Below are 11,396 nucleotides of genomic sequence, written 5' to 3'. Positions count from 1 at the left end.
TTAGTCTCCTGCACTGAAACGAAAACTTTATAAAAAAAAAACAAAATCAAACACTTACTGTCTTATTCACCAATTACCTCTAGCCCCCGCCACAGTAACCGTACCCAAAAGTTACTCTATAAATTCTGCTGGATTATAGATCCATTCCCTGTGTGGTGGTTCAAGGGAAGAAAATCAGTGAACATTACCCACCCGGAAGCACAATGTAAAGCAAATGGGGAACATTATCTGGGTCCAGACAAGGGGTCATGGTCCCCTAGGAAGGCCAAAAGGCACTTTGAAGAGCTTGACAAAACCAACCATTAAGGGTTGTACCCTGGTGCATTTTCCATTATTATGTGAACTGTCCTTAAAAGAGAGCTATGTGCTATTATTTCTGTGTCTTTAGTGCCTAAAAGAGTATCCAGTACATAATGACACTGTATACTTACTGTGAATGAATGAATGAATGAATGATGCAAACATAAGCTGGTGACCCATATTTCAAGTACATAGGGAAACATATTTGTTGAGTGTTCAGACATGTTTTAATACCTTAGTAAGTTCATACAAAAATCTATGGAGAATTACCCTCTCTTTGCAGATAATAATAATGATAACATCTAGCTTCTATTAAACACAGAACAGAGCTCCAACATTGTGGAGCTCAGTCCAGAATGTAAGAAAGGCAGTTACAGGACTGCATGGTGAGTTTGAAAGTATAGGCTATATCTAAAAATTATACATACATAGACATATATATATCCTATATAATAAAAGCCTAATATGCTAAGTGTCTGGTTGTCCGGTCATCCATTCAACTCATCAAAGTGTAATATGCTAATGATATGCTAAGGCTGCTCAACTGCTCACTATGACATGCACTGACCACCAGGGGGCAGACAGTCGACCGGTCGACCAGTCACTATGACATGCACTGACCACCAGGGGGCAGACAGTCAACTGGTTGACCAGTTGCTATGACGTTCAATCACCACCAGGGGCCAGACGCTCCAACTGGTAGGTTAACTTGCTGCTGGGGTCTGGCCAATCGGGACTGAGCAAGACAAGCTGGACATGCCCTGGAGCACTCCTGTGGTCCATCCCCGGCTGGCCAACCTCCTGCATCCCCCCCAGCCCCGAACTTGCACCAGTGGGGTCCCTCGGCCTGGCCTGTGCCCTCTCGCAATCCAGGCTGAGGGTCCCCCTCCCCCCCCCGCAAGTGCACAAATTTCCAGGATGAGGAAATGGCTAATATGAAGGCTGGTATTAAATGTGTGCTTGGCACATGTGAGGAAGCCACAGAATTCTGGTGTAGCTGAAAGATGAGGAGTTGTGAGAAACCAAGTTGGGGATTAGCTTTATGGGGCTGGACTGAAGGAACCATTACATGCTTATAAGCCGTTGGAGGTGTAAAGATTTTATTTTTTTCAATTCTCATGGGTTTATATTCCCTTATCATGTAGATCAGCAGTTCTCAACCTGTGGATCACGACCCCTTTGGGGGTTGAACAACCCTTTCACAGGGGTCGCCTAAGACCATCGGAAAACACATATATAATTACATATTGTTTTTGTGATTAATCACTATGCTTTAATTATGTTCAATTTGTAACTATGAAATTGGGGGTCACCACAACATGAGGAACTTTATTCAAGGGTCGTGGCATTAGGAAGGTTGAGAACCACTGATCTAGACACTGGATCAGGGTGGAGCATACCTAGAAGGAGTGGTAGAAGACCAAGAAGAATGCATCACTCAGTAAAGAATGAAGCTGGCCTGTACCAAAGAGGGTAAGTGACAGTGTGAATGGGGGTCCGACTGTGCTTTGAGATATTCAGGAGAGAATCAACATCTCATGTGGTAGGCATCAGTATGTCTAATTATAAATAGGAGATTCTAAGGTAACAGAGGGAAGCGATTTCTCCAAAGGCCTATAGGAACTTAAAAGTAGATGGGCTCCACAGCTCTACCCTTCCCATCACATGGTACCATCTCCCAAGCTTGATGTCCCAGACCTCTGAAGCTGTGGCCTCCAACAGAGACCACCAATATCCATAGCAACTTGCGTCCTCTTTGTATGGCATTCCCACCACCTCTGATTCCTCCCCCAAACACCAGCTGCTGTTCAAAACACCTTAAAGTATCAGATGCAAATTCTCTTTGAAAGTCAATTTCGGAATGCTTAACCAGAGACTTGGTTAAGCACATGTAGGCTGAAAGCAGAAAAGTTACATGCAGATCCAATCTAGGTGACCTGTGTCTCTGGCACACGTAACTTCCTCCACTGACATAGATAGAATGCTGCTGCTTAAAAAAACACAACAAAAAATACAAACAGACAAAAGGAAACCTCCCAGTTGGCATCTCAGAAGCCAGCACCTCCTGCTTATTTGCTTCTTTCTTTGCCAAAAATAAACAAATCTTTAAAATATAATGAGTCAGACCATTTTCTCTGTGGCACGTAAGTGACTACCAGGGACTCCAGGAGGCCCCCGTTGAGGGTCATTACCTCTTCCAAGCCCTCTGGGAAACATTCCGTAAATAATTGCTTCCCCTCCATTACATGGATACCCTGGTGTTCCAAGCATGGGCCTGGGCCAGGGAGGAACTTCTGAACTGGGAGGATCTGGCTGATTAACTTTCCATTAAACGCTTCCAGGCTCCATGCTGAAACTCCAGGGATCAAGCTGAGAGGTGAGAGGAAAAAAAAGAAAGAAAGAAACAATCTGAATGCTTGGCTGGTAATTAACATCACCAGGTGACAAATCTATACTATCTGGCTGTTCCCATACACAATGTTAACCGGGAGAAGGAGGATTCCAGCCCCAAGCCTCCTGGTTATTTTTCCGTGGCTCCCTGTTGCTTTAAAAAGGTGAAAGAGGGCTGGATGGTTTCTCTTTAGCTGTAGATTGTAGAGGCCTGAAGATACAAACAGGTCTTTCATGTGAAAGAGACTTGGCAGGAAAAATAAAGTATAATCTGAGATGTTGGACAAAAAAACAAACAAACGTGAATTTGGGTGGGTGGTTTTGACACTTCAATGTATGTAAGAATTAACCAGAGAAGTGGTTAGAAATGTAGATTCCAGAAATTCTGTGCCAGGAGTATTTATTTTGTTCCCCCAGATCATGCTGGTGCAGATGGGGAGTAAATCATACTTGAAGTACCTAATAGTTTCCTGTATTAGGTAGTTAGAGCTGGACAACTTAAGAAGTATTTAGGTCCTGACAACTTGGTAGCTCTTTGAAAAAGGGATGCATATAATTGAAGAAAAATTAACTTTCTTCCTTCTTAAATTGCCATAAGTGGTGCTTGATAGGATATGATAGGATATGCACACCTGTTGGGCACTGCTAAGCTTTTCAAAGCCAATCACATCAGACGCGGCCACCCCCCTTCCCGTTCACGTTGACTTCCGCGTGGGGCTTGCTTTTTATCACAGCAAGGGCTGCAAAGCCAGCTTCCCACTGGACGGAACATAAAGTGACTGTGGAAAATGTGAACTACTTTGAGCTAGTAATTCATACAATGACTGACAAAAGTGGAACACTGCTGTGTTTTCCTAAAATTTAGAATGCCTCCGTGCACGCCTGTGAGTTGGGCAGAGCACTCCAGGTCAAGCCAGCACACACTCCCGGAATCAGGGCGAAAACAGAGGAGAGGAGGTCGGCTCTGACCCCCAGAGTCTCTTTATTGCAGAGATGGGCAACCAGGCAGGTACTTGGGGACAAGGGATTGCCTGGCCTTTTGGAGATGGAGGACACTTGTCTGTTTCAGGGTAAATGGTCTCCAGCACACTGGTTTTAGGTTTCTCAATAAGCCTAAGTGGAGTAGTTTGTTAGTAACTGATGTGGTTTAATTAAGCCTAAAGAATTTACAGTTAGACATGCCTTTTGTTGTTGTTGCAGCATACCTGCTACTATGTTCCAGAAAAATAGTAAAATATCTATAATAGATCATTTAATGCGACCAGCAAACCTATGAGGTGTTATCCCCATTTTCCAGTAGGAGAGAGAGAGAGAGAGAGAGAGAGAGAGAGAGAGAGAGAGAGAGAGAAAGAAGAAGAAGAAGAAGAAGAAGAAGAAGAAGAAGAAGAAGAAGAAGAAAGAAAGAAAGAAAGAAAGAAAGAAAGAAAGAAAGAAAGAAAGAAAGAAAGAAAGAAAGAAAGAAAGAATAAGAGAGAGAATAAGAGAGAGAGAGAGAGAGATTTACTGTACCAGGCCCAAAGGAAGAGGATAAAGGATCTTGTCTGCCTTTCTATTTTAGTACTTATTCTAAAACAGATGCCAATTCTCCTACCCTCTGGGCTTCATTGGTCCAGGTTGAACAATTTTCTTGAGATCCATTAAAAACAAAGCATAGCAATTAATTTGCCTTTCCTAGCTATTTAAAAAATTTTAGCTTGAGAGCATTAATTGTGTGTCAATGGTTGAAGGATAGGTAAAAAGTAAACACACATAAAACTCTAACTTAAGGTTAAAGAATCTAGGAAAAAAGTACTTTTTAATATTACTATCCCACTTGCACACACATAAAATTACTGAGTTACATAGATTTTTCCAGGCTTATAAGTAATCTTAATATTACTTAGTATTGAATATGTATGTGAGATATTGTTATTAAAGACTCTTTTACTCTCTAACTTGAAATACAGGTATAGATGACATAGATATAAACATAGATCCAGCCATGGAAATACACACAGATATAAACTACCAGTCCCCTCTTCACACTCTAGGATTTCCCCAAAGTTATTATAATTCTAACATGTCCATATCCAAGGTAGGGGAAAGACAAGAAAGGCAGTGTTGTTGTTGTTTTATTTTTTCCCTTTATTGTCCTGATCCACTTACTAAAGCTTGGTATCAGCATGAAAGATTTATTTATTTATATGTATATATTTTTAATTGAGGGGCAGTTCATCGGGAGTGGGGAAGGTGAGAATGAAGAAGCGAGGCATTGACTTTGGCTTGATTTCCATTCCAATTCCCTTTTGATTCTTTTTTTTTAAAATATACTTTATTGATTTTTTTACAGAGAGGAAGGGAGAGAGATAGAGAGTCAGAAACATCGATGAGAGAGAAACACCGACCAGCTGCCTCCTGCACATCTCCCACTGGAGATGTGCCCGCAACCCAGGTACATGCCCCTGACCGGAATCGAACCCAGGACCTTTCAGTCCGCAGGTCGACGCTCTATCCACTGAGCCAAACCGGTTTCGGCTCCCTTTTGATTCTTTAGTGACCAGTGCACACATTGAGCAGAGAAAAACGAGTGACACAATTCCCATTAGTGTTACAGGGTCCATGGTTTAACATTTACTTGTCTGTGTGTATAGCTCCATGGATGAATGAGTGAATAGTAAACAGAGTAGATACAGAATCTGAAAAAAAAATCCCATGGTGTATTAAAACCAGAAAAGAGGAAAGCATTTAATTACTGACTGAAATCGGGGCTGTTTTGACAGCTGAGTGCAATATTCTGTCCCTACGTATAATGATCATGTTCATAAAAAATAGGTTCCAACCTCATGTGCCTGCCTTAGTGTTGGGGGAAGGAGGAGAATAAGGGGTCCATGATAAACATGATTCATTCAATCTCTTGGAGTTTATGGTATAATTAGTTTCATACAGTCCTCACAGCCTCTTTAGGTAGGTCTACTGCCTCCATTTAATCAATGTGGGAACAAAGTTTCAGAAAGGTGAAGTGACTTGTCTGTAGGTGGAGCATTGGAATCAGCATCTGAATTCAAGTCCTTTTGAGTCCAAAAGCCAGTCTCTTTCACTACAGTGAACTGCCTTCCGCCCCCCTTGGTATATTGATGATACAGAACTAATTAATTTACTAGTTTCTCCTCAATATTTTTCAACATAGATTGGTTTCATAGATCATATTATACTCTCTGGCACATTGTTGACAATTTTAACGTTGAACATGTAATGATAATCACTCATTAAGCCCAAGAGTGAGTGAACAGTCAGAGCACAGATTTTTAGACATTTAGTTTCAAGACATTTCTTTCACCCCTCAAGGAGACCACGTACCCATTAAGCAGTCACTCCTTTCTCCTGGACTACCACCCCTGGCACCACTAATCTATTTTCTGCCTCTATGAATTTACCTGTTCTGAATATTTCATATAAATTGAGAACACTAATATGTGATCTTTTCAGTCCCACCTTTTATCTCTTTCCTTACATAAGTTTTTATTTCATGTTTAGGGTATCCTAAAAATCCTCTGTGAATAATATTACATTTATGTATATTGAACATTGTGTTCAGCCATTCATCCATTGATGGACATTTGAGTTATTTCCACCTTGTGCCTACTGTGAAGGGCACTGCTATGAACATCCATGAACAAATGTTTGTTTGAGAAGGTATATTTGTATGAGAAGAATTGCTGGATCATCTGATAATTCTATGTTTAAATTTTTGAGACACTGCAAAACTATGTTCCATAATGGATGCATCGTTTTACATTCTCATTAGCAATGTATGAGAGTTTAATTTCTCCCTATTCTCATCAACACTTGCTATTTTTTTTCATTATAGTCTTCCTAGTGCATCTGAAATGATATCTCATTATAGATTTTCTATATATAGGATCATGTCATCTGAGAATACAGATAGTTTTAGTTCTTCCTTTCCAATTTGAATTTATTTATTTATCTATTCATTGCTTAATTTCTCTGTATTTCCAGTTCAGAGAAATTAAGCAATGTAACATAGAAGTGGCACAGTAGGTATTCTTTGGTTATTCTTGATCTCAGAGGAAAAGCTTTCATTCTTCTAAAACTGCGTATGATGTTAGCTGGGGGCTTTTCATAAACGTCTTTCCTCAGGCTAAGGAAGTTCCCTAGTTTGTTGAGTGTTTTTATGATGAAAACATGCAGGATTTTGTCTAATGCTTTTTCTCATGAATAAGAGTTTGAGTAGAATGGAGGGGGTAAATTAAAAGAGTCATGAACAATTATAGACAGCAAGGGTTTGGCCAGGAAAGCTGAAATTAAAGAATGGATGAATTCGCATTTAGAAAAATGGGAATGTGTATTAGATATAGAGGGGGTAACATGATCAAACCCTTATAGGCAAATGAAAGCATAATTTAAAAATGAGTAGGTACATTTTATCTAGTTTTTACCAACTTCCTACATTATGTGTATAAACAATTTTGTGTAGGTGTTCCAACCACAGTCCTAACTGATGTGTCAACCAACAGCCAGCATCGACTGCCAAGCATGTGGGTGCAGAAGTTTTCAAACTGCCTGAAACTGACTAAGAACCACCTGGCTGAACACAGACAAATCCCAGAATCATGAGGAATAAGGAAATGAATGTTGTTGATTTAAGCCACGGAGTTTAGGGGTACTCTGTTACACAGTAGCAGGTAAATCAGAAAAAATAATGCATAGCACAGTTTAGAAGTATGACTAGATTATGGAAAAAGAAGTAGATATCAGTAGATGGGTATAGTTGTTTATAATACATTCACTAGGCATTTTATCTAACATCTACAAGCCAGGTCATAGACACTGAAGACCTAAGCATGAGTACAAAATAGTTCCTGCTCTGGGGGAAGTCACCACTTGAGGAGATGGAAAGACATTACCTATAACAAGCAATAATGAATTGCACACGCCCCACAAAAATAATGTGCCTTCAAAGGAATGAGAGCATGAAGAATGGAGGGAGTATTTTTGCAGAGAACCAAGGAGAAGAAGAGATTTTCAAAATAAAAGAGTGAATGCATTTTGAAAAATGGAAAATAAGGAGGAAAAGATTTCAGTAAAAAGGAACAACATACGTAAAATACATCAGTGTTAGATTATGTGTCTTCTATGCTCTGTTAGAAGTCAGATGTAGTTTGAGTATCAGTAGGGGTGATGACAATAGTGGAGGGTGAGGTGCATGACACTTTAAAGGAGTTTGAACTACTCGGTAGGCTGAAAAAAGACAATCACTAAAATGAAGGCTAGTATAATACATTGGCTAAAGATCAAGAAGACAATCTTAATGGCTTCAGAATTTTTTCAGAAGAATAAGAAAAGTATTTACTCAACTAGCATCACTAAATGGTACACTGTCTTCCTTAACAATTAATAATGGAGATATAGGTAGTCACTACAAGAGTTCATTGTATGGATCAGTCATTCAAGTTCATTCTTAATATGCACCTGAGACTTATTAGATGAAAAGAACCCTATATTATGTATCAAACAGTATTCTTCTTCATTTTCCTTCCCTATCTCTGTGCACATATGGAATAAATTTCATTTTAAAGCTGAATGAAATGATCATCACAAATGAAGCAAGACTGCTGACAAGTGAAGGCATTTGTATGTGACTATGACCCAATCACCACATTGAGACTTGGAGACACAGTTCCAAGAATTCCCAAATTAATTTTATTCCTATGATTATCATAGTACCCTTGATCATACTTCCTGGCAGCTTTTCTTTCAGTATAACTAAAAAATTATAGTACTCATTCTGGTAAGCCTGGAAGGGTTAGAGGGGACGGGTGGGGGGGAACATATGTAATACTTTGAACAATAAAAATAAATGTAGAAAAAAAAAGCTCAGCTCTTACAATGTCAGCCAGAATCTCTCACTGAACTCCATGAGTTCCTAACAAATAATAGAAGTATAGCTTCCAAATAAACAATTGATTTGTTGAATAGTAACCAAAAAGGTGATAAATGCCCTCCTCCACCCCCATGCATTGGATTAAATTACCCTGCAGTCTATGTAAAATATTGCTAACATACTTTATATGCATATTTACTGTTAATAAGATTATTAATAATAATATTAAACTCTCAATAAGCAGATGATGACCTTAGCATTAGACATTAATTAATTAACGTAATGCTCACAGTAGCACTGTGAGTGGTTCTATTTCACTTGGGGTGCTTGCTTTTGGAACCCAGCCACCATGTTAGAAGGAAGCTCAGGCCACATGCAAAGGTCACATGTGAATATTCCAGCCAACAACTCAAGCTAAGCCTACAACAAGCAACCAGCATCCACTGTACACTGCCAGGCATGTGTACAAATGGGCCTTCAAATGATATTAGCCTCCGGCTTTGAGTCTTCCAGCTGAGGTATTAGAAACCAGGGAGCAAAGACAAGCATCCCTGCTGTGCTGTCTGAATTCCTAACCCACAGAAACTGGGGAAAGAGTTTTAGTGTAACTTGTTAGGCAGAAATAGATAACTACCACAGCCCCCGTCACAAATGAGGAAACTCTGTTGTAATTATAAATTAAAATGTCTGTCTCCTTCAATAAGACCTAGTCTTATTTGTCATTGTATCTTCTGCTCTAAGCACTGGTCCTGGCACTAACAGAGAGCAGTATTTACTCAATGAAGAGAGAATGAGAACCATAGATGGAGAAAAGAGAGAACCATTTTCCTGTGCACATTTTGCCTCTTTTATTCAATCGCCCTGAGAACAGTCAGTGTTCACCTAGGCAAGCAAACCGAGATTGTTCATTTATTACCAAGAATGAGGCCTGTAAAGATTACAGTAAAAAAGGTGAATGACAATCTGGAACTAATTTAAAAGTTATTTTTGCAAGAAGATTGTTGAGCCAAAGTACCTTTTTGCCAACTACTGAGACAATGAATGGTGTCTAATTTTCCCTAATTGTATTATCAGTGGCAGTCTCTGAAGCCAACAGATGGCACTACACCTAGTAATGAAACGACCCAGAGACCAGACTCCTTGCTATCTGAAAACGTTCATTTACTGTTACATTAGTGGCCTCTCAGACATGGTGGGCTGCTCCTGGGTTCTAGGTAGAGAAAGCAGAGAAATACATGTAAGCCTTCAAGAGGCCCTCAATTCCCTGATGCTGTCTAGTTGCCTCCTTCTCCTGGCTTCTCTGTGTGTTGAGCTTTCTGGCTTTCCCCTGTGATGCTCTGCCCTTGCACTACTGGAGCCATTTGCCAGAAGTGGCTGGGAGATTATGTCCCCTTGGGGTGAACACAGCCTATGGCTGATGGGATAAATCTATAAAAGCTCAACTGGGACAGATTCTTAAATATAATTTATATTTCAGGTTTCCCTTCAGTAGGCATCTGAGGCCAGGACTTGAGATCTTCTTCCTCCCTGTCCAGAGTTCCCCACTATCTTAAAGACTTTTCCTGGGTGCACATCTTTAATAACTTAACTGTACACAATCCTTATCTCATGATCTGCTTCTACAGAACTAACCCCAAGGCAAAGGGTATCAGCAGCTTTGTTGAGGAAGAGAAGTAAGCATCTATATATATAACAGGCTAAGCAACCATCCAACTGTCCAATCGGCCAGTAGGTATGACACGCACTGACCACCAGGGGGCAGACGCTCAACGCAGGAGCTGCCGAGCTGTAGTGACTCGGCAGTGGCGGTTCTCGGGTGATGCATGCACCCCAGAACCAGAGAAGAGGGAGCCTGATTCCTCGTGGGGTCACGTGATTCCACCTTCATCCGTGGGTTATGTTGTTGCTGGGGCATTGTTGGCCCCAAATCTGGTTTACTGCACACTTGCGTTTGTGTTCCACACCCTGTAGGACAGCAACTTTGCAGAGTGCCCTCTTGCACTTCGGGATCTCTCAGGGATCTCTCAGGGAGATGACAGAGAGCTGGTTTCGGCCAGATCCCCGCAGGCCAGTCTGAGGGATCCCACCTGCCAGAGGGGCCCTGCTCACTCCACAGATGCCCTTTGAGCTGCAGCGCCGCTGCAGGTGCGTTGGGCCAGGGAGGGATCACAGGAGGTTGGCTCCAGGGCATGTCTGGCCCATCTCACCCAGTCCTGCCCCGCCAGCCACCTTCTAATTAATTTCCTTTCAATGTGCATGAATCCATGCACTGGGTCACTAGTCCTATTAATAGACAATCATAAGGCAGGGTACTGTTTTAACTTCGCAAGCTATTATTCATTTCTTAGATATATGCAAACATTCCAAAGGGTATTGCAACAATGCAAAGAAAAGAAACCCATAAGGCACATAAAAAATGTGAGGACAGTGACCTCATGTTAATTGTCATCTTAGGCACAAGCTAACAGTTCAAGTGTTCAGTTATGTTAATTATATAGATGTGTGCACTATAATTGTACAAATTATATATATTATATATTATTAGGTATTATATATACCATATGCTATATGTTAAATGTTATATATTAGAATATAGGAAAATCTTATCAGGGTAAAGAATAAGTGTCATTTCTATTACAAGCCAGACACTGCTGATCTTGTGATCAAGGGGCTAAGTAGTGATTATTGGTAAGGGCACAGAAAGATCAACTGGACCAAGGCTTGTCCCCATCGATCTGGTGCAAGAATATAATAAAATCCAAGTCAAATACTACTATCTGCAGAACATGGCATAAAACCACATTCAATCTGGGGAACTGTTCAA

Source organism: Myotis lucifugus, unplaced genomic scaffold, assembly GCF_000147115.1.
Source record: "Myotis lucifugus unplaced genomic scaffold, Myoluc2.0 scaffold_213, whole genome shotgun sequence".
Lineage (NCBI taxonomy): Eukaryota > Metazoa > Chordata > Mammalia > Chiroptera > Vespertilionidae > Myotis > Myotis lucifugus.
The sequence above is the reverse complement of the archived record's forward strand: the minus strand, read 5'-3'. Positions refer to the sequence as shown.